Here is an 18,512-nt window from a genome sequence, read left to right on the forward strand (position 1 = left end):
TGAGGAGCAACAGCGCGATGATGTTTTATTACTAATTGGAGATCGGATTGTGGATCCGATAGAGTGTCCTAATGCAGGACCGGATGATGTTGATATTGAGGATGTAGCGGTTGAGGATGTTGTCCTAGAAGGGATAGTTGTTGAGGAGGATCCCGTGGAGGATCCTGACAAGAATGAATAAAGGACCACTCAGGAATTGATGACCATGGTTAGGGAAACTACCAGAGGTAGGATTGGTCGGTCACTACCGGAGGTTCGTTCAAGTTTGTAAAGATAGTAGCCCCCTTTAACGCGGCTTACTCGTAAGACTGAGAAGTTCGAATGGACAGAGAAATGCGAGAACAGCTTTCAAGAACTGAAGCAAAGGTTGGTGACGGCCCCTATGCTGGCGTTGCCGGATGGAAAAGGAGATTCTATGAAGTGTAGTGACGCTTCGCACAAGGGCTTAGGGTGCGTGCTTATGCAGCACGGTAAGGTAATCGCGTACATGTCAAGACAATTAAGGGAATATAAAATTCGATATCCCCATCCATGAGCTTAGGCTCGTGGCAATAGTTTTGCCCTAAAGATTGGAAGCACTACTTGTATTGAGAGAAGTGCGAGATTTACACAAGCCATAAGTGCTCTAGTGCATTTTCGCGTAGAAAGAGCTCAACATGCGCCAGAGAAGGTGGTTAGAGCTAATCAAGGATTACGATTATGAGATTCTTTATCATTCGGGGGAAAGCCAATGTGGTGGCTGATGCCCTTAGTAAAAAAGGAGAGACTCAAGATGATAATGTCTTTGAGAGAGTTTATAAGAGATTTTGAGAAAATGGAAATAGAAGTGAAGGTAACCGGAGCCGGTACCGAAAAGCTGTTTGAGATTGCAATACAGACCGAATTATCGGAAAATAACATATTGTGCCAGAAAAAGTGATGAATGAAGGCAGAGAGCCAACAAATAGATATGAGATTAATACCGAGAAAGATGATAAGGGAATAATGAGGTATCCCTATAGAATTTGGGTTCCGAAAGTTCAAGAGCGTAAGGATGAGAACTTAGATGAGAGCCATAGTTTGAGGAATAAGATTTAGAGCAAACCCTGAACGTGATAGTCAGGGAGGTCGCCATCAAGATAGAAGGAACCCATGACATAATGGAGTGGAAAATGAGGATTTTAAATTAAAAAAAAAATGACCCCAATTATGGGGAGTAGGATGAAACATTTCATACTAAGGAAACAGAAAGTCGAGTAAGGAAAGGAGACCCGAGACGGTACTCCTATACGGTAATTCATGGACCTGTCTAGACAGAACTTAGACTATTATCCCCAACCACCACCTTGAGGAAACAATGCGGTAGGAAATTCTTTCATGACCTTTAAGTCGCTAAGCTCTTAGAGTTCTAAGGAACAAGCTGACCCAGTCGAAGCAAGAGCCTGGCTAAAGGAAATATAGGAATCATTTGAGATTCTAAATGATTGACGAATCACAAAAAAAAACTGTTTTTATCACTTACCCTCCTAAGAGAGAGACCACCCGTTGGTGAAAGGCCAAGGAAGGCACGAAGCAAGAGATTATAATAAACTGATTAAAGTTCAATCAATTGTTTCGAGAAAGTAATTCCCAAGGTTATGGAGATAGCGTAAAAGCTTTAGAGCCAGAACAAAGGCAGAAGAGTATGATGAATTAGGAATCTAAGTTGTAAAAGTTATCAAGATTCGTTTTGAGGACACGAATCCGGAATGACGGGATGTTTGAAATCAATGCTTATGTTGTGATTGGTTCGTGAAATAATGATAAGAGAAAGGAAAATAAAAAGAAACTGAAGTGGAAAGGAATATAAAGGCAATAGAGTTTGAGAAATGATAAGGGAGTTGGGTATGAGGAAACCCTAAAGACTCGTAGCAATAGAAATAGGAAAGTATGTAATCATTGGTATGAGGGTGATTCACCATGAGTTAAAGTTGATGGTTGAAGGCATACGAGTTATGTACATTTTATCCCCTGTAAGTTGGGAGGATTCGAGGAAACCTTGAGATAATTCGAAGGATAAATAATGAGACGCGGATAGACTGAGGAGACAAGAAAGTAAGAAATTAAGAAAATTGGATGAAGGAAGTGACCTTCAAGAAGGTGAAGTGTAAGACCGGTGGCATGATACCCAGAAAGGGAGACGCCAGATATGAAAGATATCCCAATATTGAGGTGACTGTTGAGATAAACAACAAAAGTAAATAAGGAATTATTAAGAAGAGGTTCACGTTGAACACGACCGATATCTTCCAGAACATCCTTGTTATCATTACCAAATTAGGCAAGAAAAGCGGATAACCATTGTTATCTTATGGAGGCCATATTGATTGACCCCATCTTGAATACAGATGTTATTGTGAAATTAGACATATACTATCGAGGTGGGAATGATTGAATAAGACACCCTTATCAGGGATATATGACTTGATTTATCCATGGAAGGATGCAGGTACATTTTAAAGGTGGAATTAAGGATAGAACATTGGTAACTTAAAATGAATCCTAGGGGAATGCATAAAGGTTGGCATTTCACCCTTAGTATGGATAGTATGAGTTTGACAGTAGGATTTGGAAAGGGTTAAGGTAACAACAACCTTTAAGAATCAGTGGAGAAATTCTTCAGAAGTATATAGACAATGATTCTGGTATTAATAAATGGTATCTTGATATGCCCTGTATCTAGGGAATACGGGAGGAACGATTCAAGGATGACCCTAGAGGTTTTACAAGGAGAAAGGTAATATTCAAAATTTTCAAGAATAGAAATGTTGATAAAGGAAATATGACGTAATTATATTGATGCCAAGTGAGGCACGTGTTAAACCACGAGAAGGTATGGATCGAACCAGTAATGGTCGAAATTGTTCAGGGCAATTAGGACTTAAGATAAGATGTTCTAAGTATAAATTGAGAGTCAGTCGTGACAGTGATTAACCTCTAAAGACTGAGGCAATAACTTATGGAAAAAAAATGGTGATTTTTTTTTTACTCATCAGATTTTAAGGAAAACATCTTCACATAAGCTGTGATTGAAATGAGGTAGAAAATTATTTGGAGGTGGTTAAAATGACATTGACTGTAAGGAAATTGTACTATCAGGAAAGGCCAAAGAGGTGGCCGACACTTTAAAGGTAAGAGGATAATTATAGGCGCTTGTGCCAAAAGAATACAGTGATGATGGTTAAAGCTGTGAAGGTTGTATTATGGTTTGGAAGATTGACATTCCTTCTGATGATTGTGCAATACCCAACCGTAATAGTAGTTGGTAAAGGTTTAATTCGTGTAATCGCCATGAACGGGCTATCTATCTTAGAAGGTCCTATCTTGAGATAAGCCAGGATCATGTTTCAAAAAGGACTAAACAAACCTTTGAGATAAGTCTTCTATTGAAGGCATAAGATTACGAATGGTATTAACCTGCTATCGTTGCTTTGAGCGAAACTCTTCTGCAATTTTATCTGCTTCATGTCATGTATGTATGTCAGAATCAGGAGTGTACTCCATGAATCATGAATGGTGATTATGTTACCTCCTTAGAAGGATTTGATACGACATGTATGGACTCCGTATGGTTAGATATTAAGACTTCATGGAAAATGAATGACTACAGTAGGTCAGTGGTGGACCATAGTAAGGCAGCAATGATTCTGCGAGTATTGAGCTGAATACAACCGTGAGAGTTGTATTGGAATGGGTGTTGAGTTTAAGTACCACTAATCGGGTCGTGGTAGTGTATAAGTTATCATTGATAAACTAATTAAGTAGAGTATCTACCTAGTGAATTATTATTCTTTCTTATCAATAGAGAGTCGTATTATTATACGAGGAAGGTTGCGGTGCAAGCATAGAATTCTAGTAACGATGATGTATAGAATGAGATCCCAGATTCGATTTTCGATGTCGAGGGAGTTTCAAAGGTGATTGTGTATAAGCTCGAGGAAGAGTGTGGGTCCATTGAATGATGGACGGGATAGCGAAAATATTTAGGCATGGGAAATACGACGCTATAATGCTTAATGTTGATTTATATACGTATATGATTTATTCTCCTATGACAAACCTCTATAGTTCAGAGGTAGGTTCCAAGCCAGATATTTTGTGGCAGTATATTTTTTTTCATATATACAATTCTCTTCAATTCGTTCTTTTCTCTTCTTTTCATTTCATGTAAGCTGAGAAGAACAACCCTTCCAGAAAGGGGAGGTATTGCCGAATGACTATCTATCTGTGTGATAGAAGCCTAGTAGGATACCATCTATTGTTTAATTGCTTTTCAAGTACTAAAGGCTGGCCACCTTCTGTACTAACTATGCGATATAACAAGTGTTCATGATCATAGTGATCTCTAAATAAATTCTTTTACTTCTATAATGAAGGATTAAGCTTTCGAAGATAGAAGCAACTGAAAAAGGATAATAAAATTGTGATAGTATGCGGAATGGAAACACATTCGTGATACTAAGGTTGATGTGGTTATTAAAAGGTTATAGAACGCTAACGAGCAAAAGTATAACCAGTATAATATTAGGAACGGAAGGTGATAGAGATTACGAACTGGAAAAGAATGGGTATTGAGAAGCAAAAGCTATAATGTTAGAAGCTATAATGAGAGTCTGTGCAATAGACTTGAAAGAAATTGGAATGATCACATAACGCGGATTGAGTTTTCTTACGACAATAGATCATATGTAAGTATTGAGATATCGCCTTATGAGATCCTTGAGGGAAGACAATGTCGATTTCCCTTATGTTAGGATGAAGTTATAGAGCGCAAGATGCTCGGACCCGCAGTAGTCCAAAGGACCAGGGATATAATAGATCTAATCAGAGGACGACTGGTAGTAGCCAGGAAGGACATAAGAAGTATGTTGATTTGAAACGAAAGGACAAGGAATGGGAAGTAGGGGACCTAGTGTTGTTATAGGTATTCCCTTGGAAGGGGTTAATGAGATTCGGAAAGAAAGGAAAGCTAAGTCCACCAAATTGTTGGACCCTTGGATATATTAAGAAGTATTGGGAAGTTAGCATATGAGCTAGCCTTACCCCAGAACATGTAGCAAGTCATAACGCGTTTCACGTATCAATGTTAAGAAAGGGTAATTCGGATGCCAGATAAATAGGGGCATACGAGCGCATAGACGCGCAACCCGACGTAACCTATATGGAGCAACCAGGAAGGGTTATAGAGTAAAAAGGAACAAGTGCTTAGGAGAAGGGTTATTAAACTAGGCAGAGTCTGGTGGTAGGACCACAATGTGGGAAAATTGACTTGAGAGTTAGAAAGTGCAATACTAAGAAGGTATCCCTATTCATTCTATCTGATTCCGGGACGGAATCCTTTTAAGGAGGGGAGACTGTAATAACCCCAATTTTTGAGAAATTTTGAAACCCTTATGAATAGTGTTGTTACTGAATGAGAAAACTTTTCATGCCACACTATGTAGGGGTTCTGATATGGATATTCTGAGATTTTATTAGTACTTTATATGGGATATAAGTGTATGTAAAGATCGTCAGAATCCAAATCCGAACACTTTGATTTTCCCGGAAATACACTAGATACGGAAAGAATTGAGTATAAGGTAACAGGATAAAAGGATTTAAATTAAAGGATTATAATAGAGGATCATAAAAAGGAATATAATGTATTGAGAAAGGTTAAGGGAACCTAAGTAATAAGATCCCGGGTATGATCCCTCAAACGATAAACGAAAACGAAAGTTAAGCGAACCGTATAACAGATCAGCGGTCATTAGGCAAACAATTAGGAAGTTAATCAAAGGGATTAGAGAGAGTGATGTCACCCAACCAATGAGAAGAGGACAAGGAGGGAAGGATGACATCACCACATGACATAGGCATGACATGGGAAGGAAGGAGGTGTGGTTGAATGAGAACCACACAAATACAAGGGCAACAAGGTAATTGACTAAAAACAACACAAAAATCAACCAACCAAGCAAACATTTCATTTAACCAAACAAAACACAAAAATCTCTCTTCTTCTTCTTCATGCTCTCGGGTGCTTTTCTTAAAAAATGAAAGTCCAAGCTCCTCCACTTACTATTTAGCAAGGTAATTATCTAAGCTTCCCCATGGATAGTTACATACTTCCTATAAGTTTAAGCTTCTAATTCCAAGCCAATCTTTTTCTATAAATCATGGAAGAAGATGGTGAATAGTGTTTTTCAAGAAATAAAATTTGTGTTCTTGAAGTTTTGTTTAGATTAAGCTTGGATAAGGACTTTAAGGGTGATTCCAAGCCATTCTCTTGATTCTCCACTCTCCAAGGAAGGTATAAACTACAAACCCTAGCTTTAGTTTTGAGTAATTAGGAATGAATATGTTTGATATAGTATATGTGAAGCATGATGCTTGATTGTTTGAAGTTTGGTTGAGTTTGTAGAGATTAGTTGGTTTTGTGGTATTGTTGGAGTGGTAAATCTTGATAATTAGTTAAAGAACCTAAGTAAAGCTTTTATTTCATGTGGGGAATAAGTATAAATGGTTAATATGGATTTGTTGGGGCTGTTATGATGTGGTTTGGATGGATGTTGGTTGTGTGTTTCATTTGAGGTTGAATTGTGGTTGGTTTTGAATGGTTTAAAATTGGGAAATCGCGTAAACATAGCCGTCGTAACGTCCGATTTTCTTTAGACTGTTTTTGTGCACAACATTAGGACCCGAGAACCCCCTGCTATATTTTGACCATTGCCATGTTTAGATAGCTCATGTTACGAGCTTCGTTTTGATATGTAGTTCGTTCGATTCCGATGCACGGTTTAGGAGAAACGACCATTTCAAGTAACGGCGTTTCGCGAACGAAACTTTTCCCCTCGCCTTACTTTGAAACATAGGTTAAAGACCAAAAAGGGTTAATTAATGTATGAAACAATTATGGTAAGAGTGTTAGGCAGTTGGTAAGACACTCGCGAAGGAATCTCCTTAAAACTCGTAAAGGTTAAATTATTAAAAATGGTGGAGCCGAGGGTACTCGAGTGACTTAAGAGAATTAGTAAGCGCAAAACAAGCGTTAGAGTCTAAGTTAGTTAAAGTATAGATTTACAAGTGACTTTGGTTTAATTCCAACTTACTTGTTGTTTATAGGTTACCAGACTCGTCCCGAGCCATTCGTAACCCCCAGTCGCTCAGGCAAGTTTTCTATCCGTTATACTGTTGTTGTGATGTATACACTTGTATATGCATTATCTTGTAATAGATGCATGATGATTATATTAGCAAATTCTTGCGATATATTGGAGCATGCTGATATGGTATATATGCATGTCTGTTTCGTAATCTTGATATATATCTGTCGATTCAATTGATTCAGTTGATAATACCTATGCTAGAGGATAGCGGTAATTTGCATATACCCTTAGTATAGGGACCCAAAGGTGAAAATATTTTCTAAAACCGGGAGTCGAGGATCCCGAGTAGGTTTTGTATATATGGATATAAATATATATATATATATACTTATATATATATGGTCATAGTTTTCAAAACTATTAATCGAATAAGGTTTATTCGATAACTTTAGCTTTATTTTATTAATGAATATTATCTTGAATATTCATTCGAGGACTTATGACTCCTTTATATTATTTATTGAATATTACTTGGATATTCATTTGAGGATGTATGACTCCTTTATTTTATTTAATGAATATTATTTATAATATTCATTCGAGGTATTATGACTCAGCTTATTATTTAATGAATATTATTTTGAATATTCATTCGAGGGCTTATGACTCAGTTTATATTATTTAATGAATATTATTTGAATATTCATTTGAGGATCTATGACTCCGATTATTTGCTGAGATATATTCTTTATTTTATTAAAGAATAAGGTGTCAATAATCAAACTTATTTTCGATTATTCAAATAAAGATAGTACTTTCATATAAGTATATCTTTGGTTATTTGATATCCATTTCAAGTATAAGTTTTAATACTTCTACTTCAATTATTTTTATAAAGATTATTCTTTATGGGAATATTATTTAAATAATAATATTCAGTCATTTTCTAAATATTCTGGGGACTGATTTACTTCATTAAATCAGCTTTACTCCAAACACTCTATAAAGTGTTTTCGAGTCTTCAAAATAATTTTTAAAAGTTAGAGCGGATCCCAAAACTCATTTTTATATTTAAGATCTTCCTTTTTAAGGGGATTTAAATACTCGCTCAAAACCTGAGGGATCCGGCTCTGTGGTGTGTTTTATATTCGCAACAAGGTTGCTGCTTTGATAAATGAATTGATTACTTACCCAACACTCGGGAAGTAAAATTCTTGGAACAAGTTAATCCATTAACAGGCATCGCCTGGGAAATATCGGTGAGTTTTCCTTTCCAACTAGATACGACTTCTTGGTGGAGCCGTATCAACAAGTTTCTACTTGGGGAAAGGGGGAACGAGCTTTACGTTTCAGAGTCATGGATTTCATCTGAACTAGGAGTGGCGTAAGTGGTCGAGTGGCGCCGGCCCAGCCTTATTATATTGGCCCAAATGGCCTGGAAGTTCCGCTAAGGCGGTCCATTCCTTAGGAGTTCAGTGTTCGGTTGACAAGTAAATCCGACAGGTTCTCCTCTACATGTAGAAAATGGTGGGATTGTACTACTACGACTGATCATCGTAAGTGGTCTTCCTGGCGCGGTAAACTCCCGTAATGAGTTCATCATCCAATTGGATATTTCTGCAACACTACCCAGAGCACTTCGATAGAAAGGCTATGGTTGGGCGATTGTTGAGTGTTGGCAGGGTCAAGTTTTCAAAAATGATGTTTGCATCAAATGAAGTATCTCGTAACTTCATTTTATTTTGATGATATTTTAAAGATTTAATCTATTCAAATCTGGTCTTATAGTCTCATCTATGTGATGAACTGTTGAAAGCTCATTATACTTTGAACAGTGGTAGTTCAAGTAGCTTTATAAATGATATAAGTATAGTGAAGTATTTGGTAACTCCATCCCTTGTTTTTACTTATATCTAGTAAGTAATTATCTTACTCATGATAAAAGATTCTAGTAAGTATCCATTTAGATACTTATATTATTGTTATCACTATATATTATCTTGCGAGCTGTAAGGCTCACTCTTGCTTTATTTCTTCATCACACAACAACAGTTAGGAAAGATGGCCAGACTCCAGCAGACCCAGCGCAAGCGCGTGGGAAGCGTCCCGCGTCTTCCCGATGATGTTGTGGCTGCTATAGATGCAGAGGTAGATCTATTGGTAGATCAGGCATTCTATTTTTGAGAATCAAATTATGTATAATTATAACTTGTGGCAGATAATGGCAATTAACTGTAAATTTATCAAGTAATCATTTTGGGTTGTAATAACTTTTAAATTGTGGATTCAAAGACTTGTACTTATTTAAATTTCATCTCTGAGACTATAACGGGTTGTGGTGTGTGTTAGTGTGGGGTCACAGCATAAGGTTATTATTATTAATTAAGTGAAGTGATATTGTGGAAAGAAAGACCGTGACGACCCGGATCCCCGACCCCGGATCTGGGGGTGTTACAGAGAGACGAGAGGAAGGAGATGAACAGAAGTGAAGCTTCTGTGTGTGTGTTTTTGTGTTTTATGTTTATCTGGTTGTTTTTTTGTGGTATTTTTTTCATCGACCACAGCGAAACACTTAGCAATATAAGAGTTGAAAATCAACCACGTATCCTGAATTCCCAATTGCAGGCCTGATTTTGTCCCGTCCGTTTACAATTTAACGAATAACGCGCGGGTAAATAAAACCCAACAAATTACCAAACTACTTTTAAAATTCTCAGAATAATTAGAAACTAATAAAATAAAATTTTCATAATTTCTAAAACATTTTTGAATCGCACATCAGACCCACATTTAACGATAACACGGACAAACGTGTGGGTGAATTTAATCCGGAAAATTTCTGAAATAATTTTAAAATTCTCAAAATATTAAAAATTAAGAAAATATGAATTTCATGATTTTTGAAATATTCCGGAATTTAATACTGAATTTACACTTAAATATAATTAAAAAAATCATTTTGGGATAAATAATTGATGAAATATTGTTTTTTAAATTTTATAAATTCCCATAAATAATTATTGAAATAAAGCCATAAACTAATTTTAAAGATAATTCCAATATTCATGGAAATAAATTTCCATAAAATCACTTTAAAAAAAATTACAATTAGATACCAGATTTGGATAATTATCAAAACAGAGTTTCTTATAAAACATCCTATGAGAAAATAATATAAAATATCCTGTCTCTCTGTTAGGGCGAAAACACGCGCTAAAATACACGAAAGTATACGCGTTTGCAAGTAGTATAAGATATAAATCAGATTCGTTCCCACAGAGACTGGTTTAGGTTAAGTTCAATTTATGCACCTATGCAACAATGTATGGATATCGCTCAATGCTAAGACAAATAACAAATTGGGTTTTTATTAAACTAAGAGATTATACTAAATAACATTAACTAAGAGAATTGAGGTTAAATTACTATATATGACAAACATGGGATCCTAACTTCTTTACTACTTCATTCAATAGCCCTATTATTCTTAACCTTAGCATGTAATGGTGATGACACTAATCAGAAAACACGAAACTGATAAACGCCAACTTTCGTTGCACGAGTACCATTCTACCAGACATCCACAAAAGAGATAGAAGCTGAATAGGCACCAATTATATTGAGACCCTATATGTCTATAGAATTTGACAACATAACGGTTTAAGCACAAGTTATCTATCTTGATTACACAGGGCAAGTAAAACGGTTAGAGTTACCCACTAATCATGCATACACATACATGAACCTATGCTAGCATGGCAAGTTCTAAACCTCTATATTCACTGTTACTTCAATAGAGATTAACACGCTATCTTATATGTTAGCTACGCACATAAGATGAATAAGCACAATCAATACTAGGATATCAATCAATCACCACACATCAAGATATCGAAACAAATTAATTATTGATATCCATAAGTAAATCCGCTAGAATCCCATGATAATGATTATCCCATAATTGAACTCATCTTCACCATGGGTTCCAATGAAAGCATGGTATAAAACAAGGTCTTAATAAATTAAATAATGATTAAAGTACGAATAAACAAGATCTAGGTTCAACAAGAACGAAAACGAGCATCCAAAGTTATAACTAATTCAAAGAATCACAAGTTGAAAACAAGATCTTCTTTTTCGGAGTTGTTCTATGCTTCTAGGTCTTCTCCTTGGTATCCCAATCTTCCCGGATGATGAAAACCCTTTTTTAAGTATATATACGCCCCTAGTGGACCTGGACCCTTAAAATCATCAAATTCCACTCAAAAAGGCTTTTTCAGCGAAATCAGCGACCAGCCGCGCCCTGAGCGGCCGCTCAGCTCTCCTGAGCGGGCGCTTAGACAGCTTCTGGAAAAAATTCTGATGAATCTTGTTTTGGCCATAACTTGAGTTCTACTCATCAGAATTAGGCGATTCAACTGCCCACGCGAAGCTAACGAGATTCTCTACAACTTGACAATGGCCTTGGCTTCCAGTTCTGATCACTTTTTATCATATTTCCTTTAAAAGCTCTTTTCTTTATATAACTGATACCTGAAATGCAATAACACAAAAACACATCAAAATACCAACAACTTGAGTCCAAAACACCAATTTAAGCTTGTAATAAAGCGTTCCAAGTGGATATAAAATCCACTTATCACACCCCCAAACTTGAATCGATGCTTGTCCTCAAGCATAAACAGACTCAAAATTACAAAACAAACCTAATGCATAAATGCAACTACGTGAATGCAACTAAATGATAATGCAATCGATCCCCTCAGAATAACCATAACCAAATAAATAAGCCAATGCCTCTAAGAATGAAATGACTTAAAACAGAGTTCGAATAAATCCCACAAACCAACTCACAAGCCAGAAACGTGCGTGTGTGGAATGCTTAACAGATATGCTTCGAAACTAGATCAATCACCATAACTTATCTATCATCGAAACAATTAAAAGTTTATAAACAGAATAGACAATAAACGCATTATGACTCACAACACCTCCTTTCTACTAGAGTTATACAAAGATTCACACTATTATTGAACACATAGCAAAGATGCTTATTTGACCGTGCAATGAATGAGGTCCCAAAAGACTTATGCAATAATACCCATGTAGCGAACGTTAGGTTAGCGGATCCCAGACTATAAAAGCCTTAGGTCACTAGGCACAAAGTCCCCTGGAACTTAATAACTCGAGTATTAAAGAGCTCACTCTTGATCAATTATGCATAAACACATACTTTTTTCTTTCTTTTTTTCTTTTTTTTCAATAATTTCTGAATGAGTGCGTTTCGCTCCATCTCATTCAACCCTAGACTACTCATAAAAATATGAGCCGACTACTAGCCATTTGACGCCTAACCTTACAACAACCAGCAATGAAATCCAAGTTTTTCTCCAGATAAAAAAAATCAGTGTTTTTACGTCATTACGAGAATATCACAAATTCTAAATATAACCAAGTGATTAAATCTCAACAACAAACAAATATGATCATGATCTAGATCAAAAGCAACCCTATAAGACTTTGTGAAAATATTTGTTTTTCTGACATGCAAATCAATTCATTAAAACTTAAACATCCCTCTATTCATCATCACCACACTGAAATCAACATCAACTTATCAAATATCATAGTTCATCTTAAGGGATCATGCTAAATATGCATGCAAATGCAACTATATAAAATCACATAAAAATAAACAAATATGTCCTAAATGAACAATCATACAAAAATATGAATAAACTACAACTAAACATGCAATATGAATCTATATGGGCATACACACTACTAATCCTTACATTATCACCCCCAAACTTAAAATTTTCAATGTCCTCATTGAAGGTAATAATAAGGATTTCAGGCATACCTAATTAGCGGGAGAGTCACCCTCTTCGGGTGGAGGATCAGGTGGCCAATCAACCTCGCCACCAGTGTCTCGAACAACAGTACCCAAAGCCTGTGTCAAATCTGCAGCAAAACGACGGTGAATGTCGTGCATGGCCTCCATACGCCTAATTACTCGCCTGTACTGCTCATCACCAACACCAGTCCTATCAACTATCTGCTGCATATGAGAAGAACCCTCTGTAGGCACTGGAGGATCCGTTCGGCTACCCTCTATATTATCAAAGATATATCCCAACCCCTTGTCAGGGGGTGCACCTAAGAATGAATAACTCAAGTGATCTGGCTTTCGGTTGAGCTCAAGTATGGGAGCTTATTGAATAAATGGTTCAAAACGCTCCTGAGAAATTTTCAGCTCTACTAACCCAAGAGAATTGAATGGCATATCCAACTTCCTCTTCCACGGAGGTGCATTCAAAACCCGCAGTTGCTCTACTTTAAAGCACTCCTCTTTAGCTGTGGGTAACTTTATTTCCTTGAACACATTAAAAGTGACCTTCTGATCATGAACCTTCATCGTAAGCTCTCCTTTTTGCACATCGATCATAGTTTGGCTTGTAGACAAGAATGGTCTTCCCAAGATAATGGGAATCTTCTTATCTTCCTCGAAATTAAGAATTACAAAGTCAGCAGGGAAGAAGAGTTTATCCACCTTGACCAAGACATCCTCCACTATACCTCGTGGATAAGCGATGGAACGATCAGCTAGTTGCAATGACATGTATGTTGGTTTTGGATTAGGCAGACCAAGCTTCTTGAAGATAGATAAGGGCATCATATTGATGCTAGCTCCTAAATCACATAAACATTTGTCGAACGACAAGTTTCCGATGGTGCAAGGAATAGTGAAGCTTCCAGGATCTTTAAGCTTCGGAGGCAACTTCTGTTGCAGCACAGCACTGCATTCCTCCGTTAGAGCAATGGTCTCTAAGTCATCGAGCTTCACTTTCCAAGAGAGAATACCTTTCATAAACCTCGTATAGCTAGGCATCTGTTCAAGAGCTTCAGCGAAAGGTATGTTGATATGAAGTTTCTTGAACACCTCCAAAAACTTCTCAAACTGCTTATTCAGCTTTTTCTTCTGCAGCGTCTTAGGAAAAGGAGGTGGAGGATAGATCTGTTTCTCCCCTGTATTACCCTCAGGAGGAGTGTGTTCCACAGTAGCCTTCCTTGATTCCACCTCTGCTTCCTTCAACACTTCTTCTTCAGCCACAACTGTATTTTCTGAAACTTGAGATTTTTCAGGCTCTCTGTCTTGTTGAATTTGGGGGCTTGCGACCTTTCCAGACCTTAAGGTGATGGCGTTCAGCTGTTCTTCAACTTCCCTCTTGCCTGGATTTGTTTCTGTATCACTCGGAAGCGTTCCTGGTGGTCGATTCAATAAGGCATTAACAATTTTCCCTATTTAGTTCTCCAGAGTCTTGATAGAAATAGCTTGGCTTTGGCATATAAGAGCCTGGTTTTTACACATAAGCCTCAACTCCTCCAATTCAGATTTTTCATTCGAAGATAGATCTGCATCATGAGTTTGTTGTTGAAGTTGGAGTTTTTGTCTTGGTGCAAATTGTTGCTGAAAACCAGGAGGGTTGAATATCTTATTTCCAAACTGCTGGAATGACTGTTGCATCGCATTTTGATTATTGCTCCAGCTGAAGTTAGGATGATTCCAATTGTCAGGATGATAAGTGTCTGTAACTGGTTGCTGCGATCTCTGAAAGTTGCTCACAAACTGAGCTGATTCACTAGATATAGCGCATTGCTCTGTCGCATGCGGACCTGCACACAGCTCACAAACACTAGTTATCTGCTTAACACCATAGTTAGCCAGAGAATCGATCTTCATAGACAACGCCTTTAGTTGAGCAGTCATAACTGTAGCTGTATCCACTTCAAGAACTCCTGCTACCTTGCCCTGTGGCAATCTCTGGGTTGGATATTAATATTTATTAGTAGCCATCAGTTCAATTAGATCATAAGCTTCCTCATAGCTCTTTGCCCATAATGTTCCACCTGCTGCTGTATCGAGCATGGGTCTGGACTGTGCTCCTAACCCATTGTAAAAATAATTGATGATCATCCAATCAGGCATTCCATGATGAGGATACTTCCTAAGCATCTCCTTGTAGCGCTCCCAAGCTTTATATAAATATTCTCCTGATTGCTACGCAAATTGAGTAAGAGCATTCCTGATTGCAGTTGTCTTCGCCATAGGGAAGAATTTAGTAAGAAACTTCTGAGCAAGATCTTCCCAATTAGTAATCGAACCAGCTGGTAGAGAGTGTAAACAGCTCTTAGCCTTGTCCCTCAGAGAGAATGGGAAAAGTCTCAGCTTAATAGCATCTTCAGAAACACCGTTGAACCTGAAGGTGTCATAGATTTCTATGAAATCCCTAATGTGTGTATTGGGAACCTCCGTTGGAGAACCCCCAAACTGGATTGAATTCTGCACCCATTGAATTATGCCAGGCTTGATCTCAAAGGTATTAGCTGTGATAGCTGGCCGAACAATGCTAGATTGAATGTCATTAATCTTGGGTTGAGAAAAATCCATCAAGGCTCTCGATTGTGTTGTTGGATCTCCCATTGTAATTAGTACCTGAAACACAAACAAATAAACCGTGAAAGTAAAAGAATCCGAGTCAGTGAACTTTAACGACCACTGATGACAAGCACATAAACTACAAATTAACACCAAGTCCCCGGCAGCGGCGGCAAAAAGTTGTTAGGGCAAAAACACGCGCTAAAATACACGCAAGTATACGCGTTCGCAAGTAGTATTAGATATAAATCAGATTCGTTCCCACAGAGACTGGTTTAAATTTAGTTCAATTTATGCACCTATGCAACAATGTATGGCTATCGCTCAATGCTAAGACAAATAACAAATTGGGTTTTTATTAAACTAAGAGATTATACTAAATAACATTAACTAAGAGAATTGAGGTTAAATTATTATATATGACAAACATGGAATCCTAACTTTATTACTACTTCATTCAATAGCCTTATTGTTCTTAACCTTAGCATGTGACGGTGATGACACTAATCAGATAACACGAAACTGATAAACGCCAACTTTCGTTGCACGAGTACCATTCTACCAGACATCTACAAAAGAGATAGAAGCTGAATAGGCACCAATTATATTGAGACCCTATATGTCTATAGAATTTGACAACATAACAGTTTAAGCACAAGTTATCTATCTTGATTATACAGGGCAAGTAAAATGGTTAGAGTTACCCACTAATCATGCATACACATACAAGAACCTATGCTAGCATGGCAAGTTCTAAACCTCTATATTCACTGTCACTTCAATAAAGATTAACACGTTATCTTATATGTTAGCTACGCACATAAGACGAATAATCACAATCAATACCAGGATATCAATAAATCACCACACACCAAGATATCGAAACAAATTAATTATTGAAATCCATAATTAAATCCGCTGAAATCCTATGATAACGATTAGCCCATAATTGTACTCATCATCACCATGGGTTTCAATGAAAGCATGGTATAAAACAAGGTCTTAATAAACTGAATAATGATTAAAGTACGAATAAACGAGATCTAGGTTCAACAAGAACAAAAACGAGCATCCAAAGTTACAACTAATTCAAAGAATCACAAGTTGAAAACAAGATCTTCTTTTTCAGAGTTGTTCTGTGCTTCTAGGTCTTCTCCTTGGTATCCCAATCTTGCCGGATGATGAAAACCCTTTTTTTTAAGTATATATACGCCCCTAGTGGACCTGGACCCTTAAAATCGTCAAATTCCACTCAAAAAATGCTTTTTCAGCAAAATCAGCCGCGCCCTGAGCGGCCGCTCAGCTCTCCTGAGCGGGCGCTCAGACAGCTTCTGGAATAAATTCTGATGAATCTTGTTTTGGCCATAACTTGAGTTCTACTCGTCAGAATTAGGCGATTCAACTGCCCATGCGAAGCTAACGAGATTCTTTAAAACTTCATAATGGCCTTGGCTTCCAATTCTGATCACTTTTTATCATATTTCCTTTAAAAGCTCTTTTCTTCATATAACTAATACCTGAAATGCAATAACACAAAAATACATCAAAATACCAACAACTTGAGTCCAAAACGCCAATTTAAGCTTGTAATAAAGCGTTGCAAGTGAATATAAAATCCACTTATCACTTTCAAGAAGACGGGTTTTATTGATCTACTGAAATGACTATCATATCAAAAAATTTATGCCGGGACTCGTATTAGGCAAACCGTACCCCAGATCGAAAAAGTCAAAACATGGAAAATGTTTTGAATAATCAAATTGGGTTTGTAAGGAGTTTTCCGAAGAGTTCCGATTTGTAAAAACGCAAAAACGGTTGAAGTTGGACGATTCCTGATTTATAAAGTAGTTTTATAATTACTTTGAAAATAATTATTAAATTTATAAATCCTTATAAAATAATATAACAATCCAAATATCAATATCAATCTTAGAATAATTCACCAAAATTAACATAATAGTCACATAATAATTATTTATTGATCAAAATAATTACACGATATTTCCCGGATATTACAATATTTCAATATGGGATTTTATGGGGTCAATCCAGCATCCATCCCAAAGCAATACTTGCTACCAACTTGGCATCTACACTTGGAGTATTCAAGATTCTAAAGTATAAACTTTCAGAGTTTGGTTCTACTTCTAATGAAGCAAACTTTGATAGTACATTAGCCTTCGTATTTTGTTCCATTGGAATGTACTCAACAATGCAATCATCAAACTGTGTCATCCAGTTGCCACAGCCCAAAAATATAACTAACAGATAAGAATTAATAAATATAAATTCATTACAAATGACTGTTTAAAAAAGTCCAAGATCACAAAGGTTTAGTATTTGAACGGTCGAACACTACAACTATTATAACTTTTACAGAACTACCAGTCCTCACAAAGACTCTAACTATACTACCTGAGCTCTTACATAAGCCTCAGCATCTCCACCGGTAGACTTACAAGTAGTCTGCTTGAATCTAACCAAACTTGCTAGCTGTAATAACATGGATAAATAGAAAGAAGTGAGTGAAACGCTTAGCAAGATATATCATAAGACAGAAATTAACAGCATAGCAATTCATAATTCGAATTTGGGGTGGATGGCATCATTATTTAAGTCAAAACATTCTTAACCAAATCATTGCTCAAATCATTTTATTACGCTACGGATTACAGCCGGTGATCAGCCGCGAAGTAATCCCGAACCTCGCTGGGTTCCAACAAATTTTAGTTGGGATCCCTAGGCAACTTTTAAGCCTAATAAAATAAGTGTGAAAGGGACTTGTGTCTTAGTTCAGTCCATCAATCTCAAGAAAACATTCTTTTGTTTGAAAAGCAATTATCATTTATAAAACTGATGTCAGAGAGAAATCACAAGGATTCTAAACAATAGAGTTTAAATTATTAGTCTAGGATTGGAGTTATGGAACTCTTATCAGAAATGCATTATCTTCTCACTAGCAG

The 18,512-nt window shown here is 36.8% G+C and overlaps 1 non-coding gene across 1 annotated transcript; it reads left to right on the forward strand.

The window, feature by feature from the left end:
• The first annotated feature begins 15,097 nt into the window (after nucleotides 1–15,097).
• Nucleotides 15,098–15,204, forward strand: LOC141688693 (small nucleolar RNA R71). Its single transcript, XR_012562126.1, has one exon. It is a non-coding gene; the product is annotated as a small nucleolar RNA R71 (small nucleolar RNA).
• The last annotated feature ends 3,308 nt before the right edge of the window (nucleotides 15,205–18,512 follow it).

Source organism: Apium graveolens, chromosome 9 (assembly GCF_009905375.1).
Source record: "Apium graveolens cultivar Ventura chromosome 9, ASM990537v1, whole genome shotgun sequence".
Classification (NCBI taxonomy): Eukaryota; Viridiplantae; Streptophyta; class Magnoliopsida; order Apiales; family Apiaceae; genus Apium; species Apium graveolens.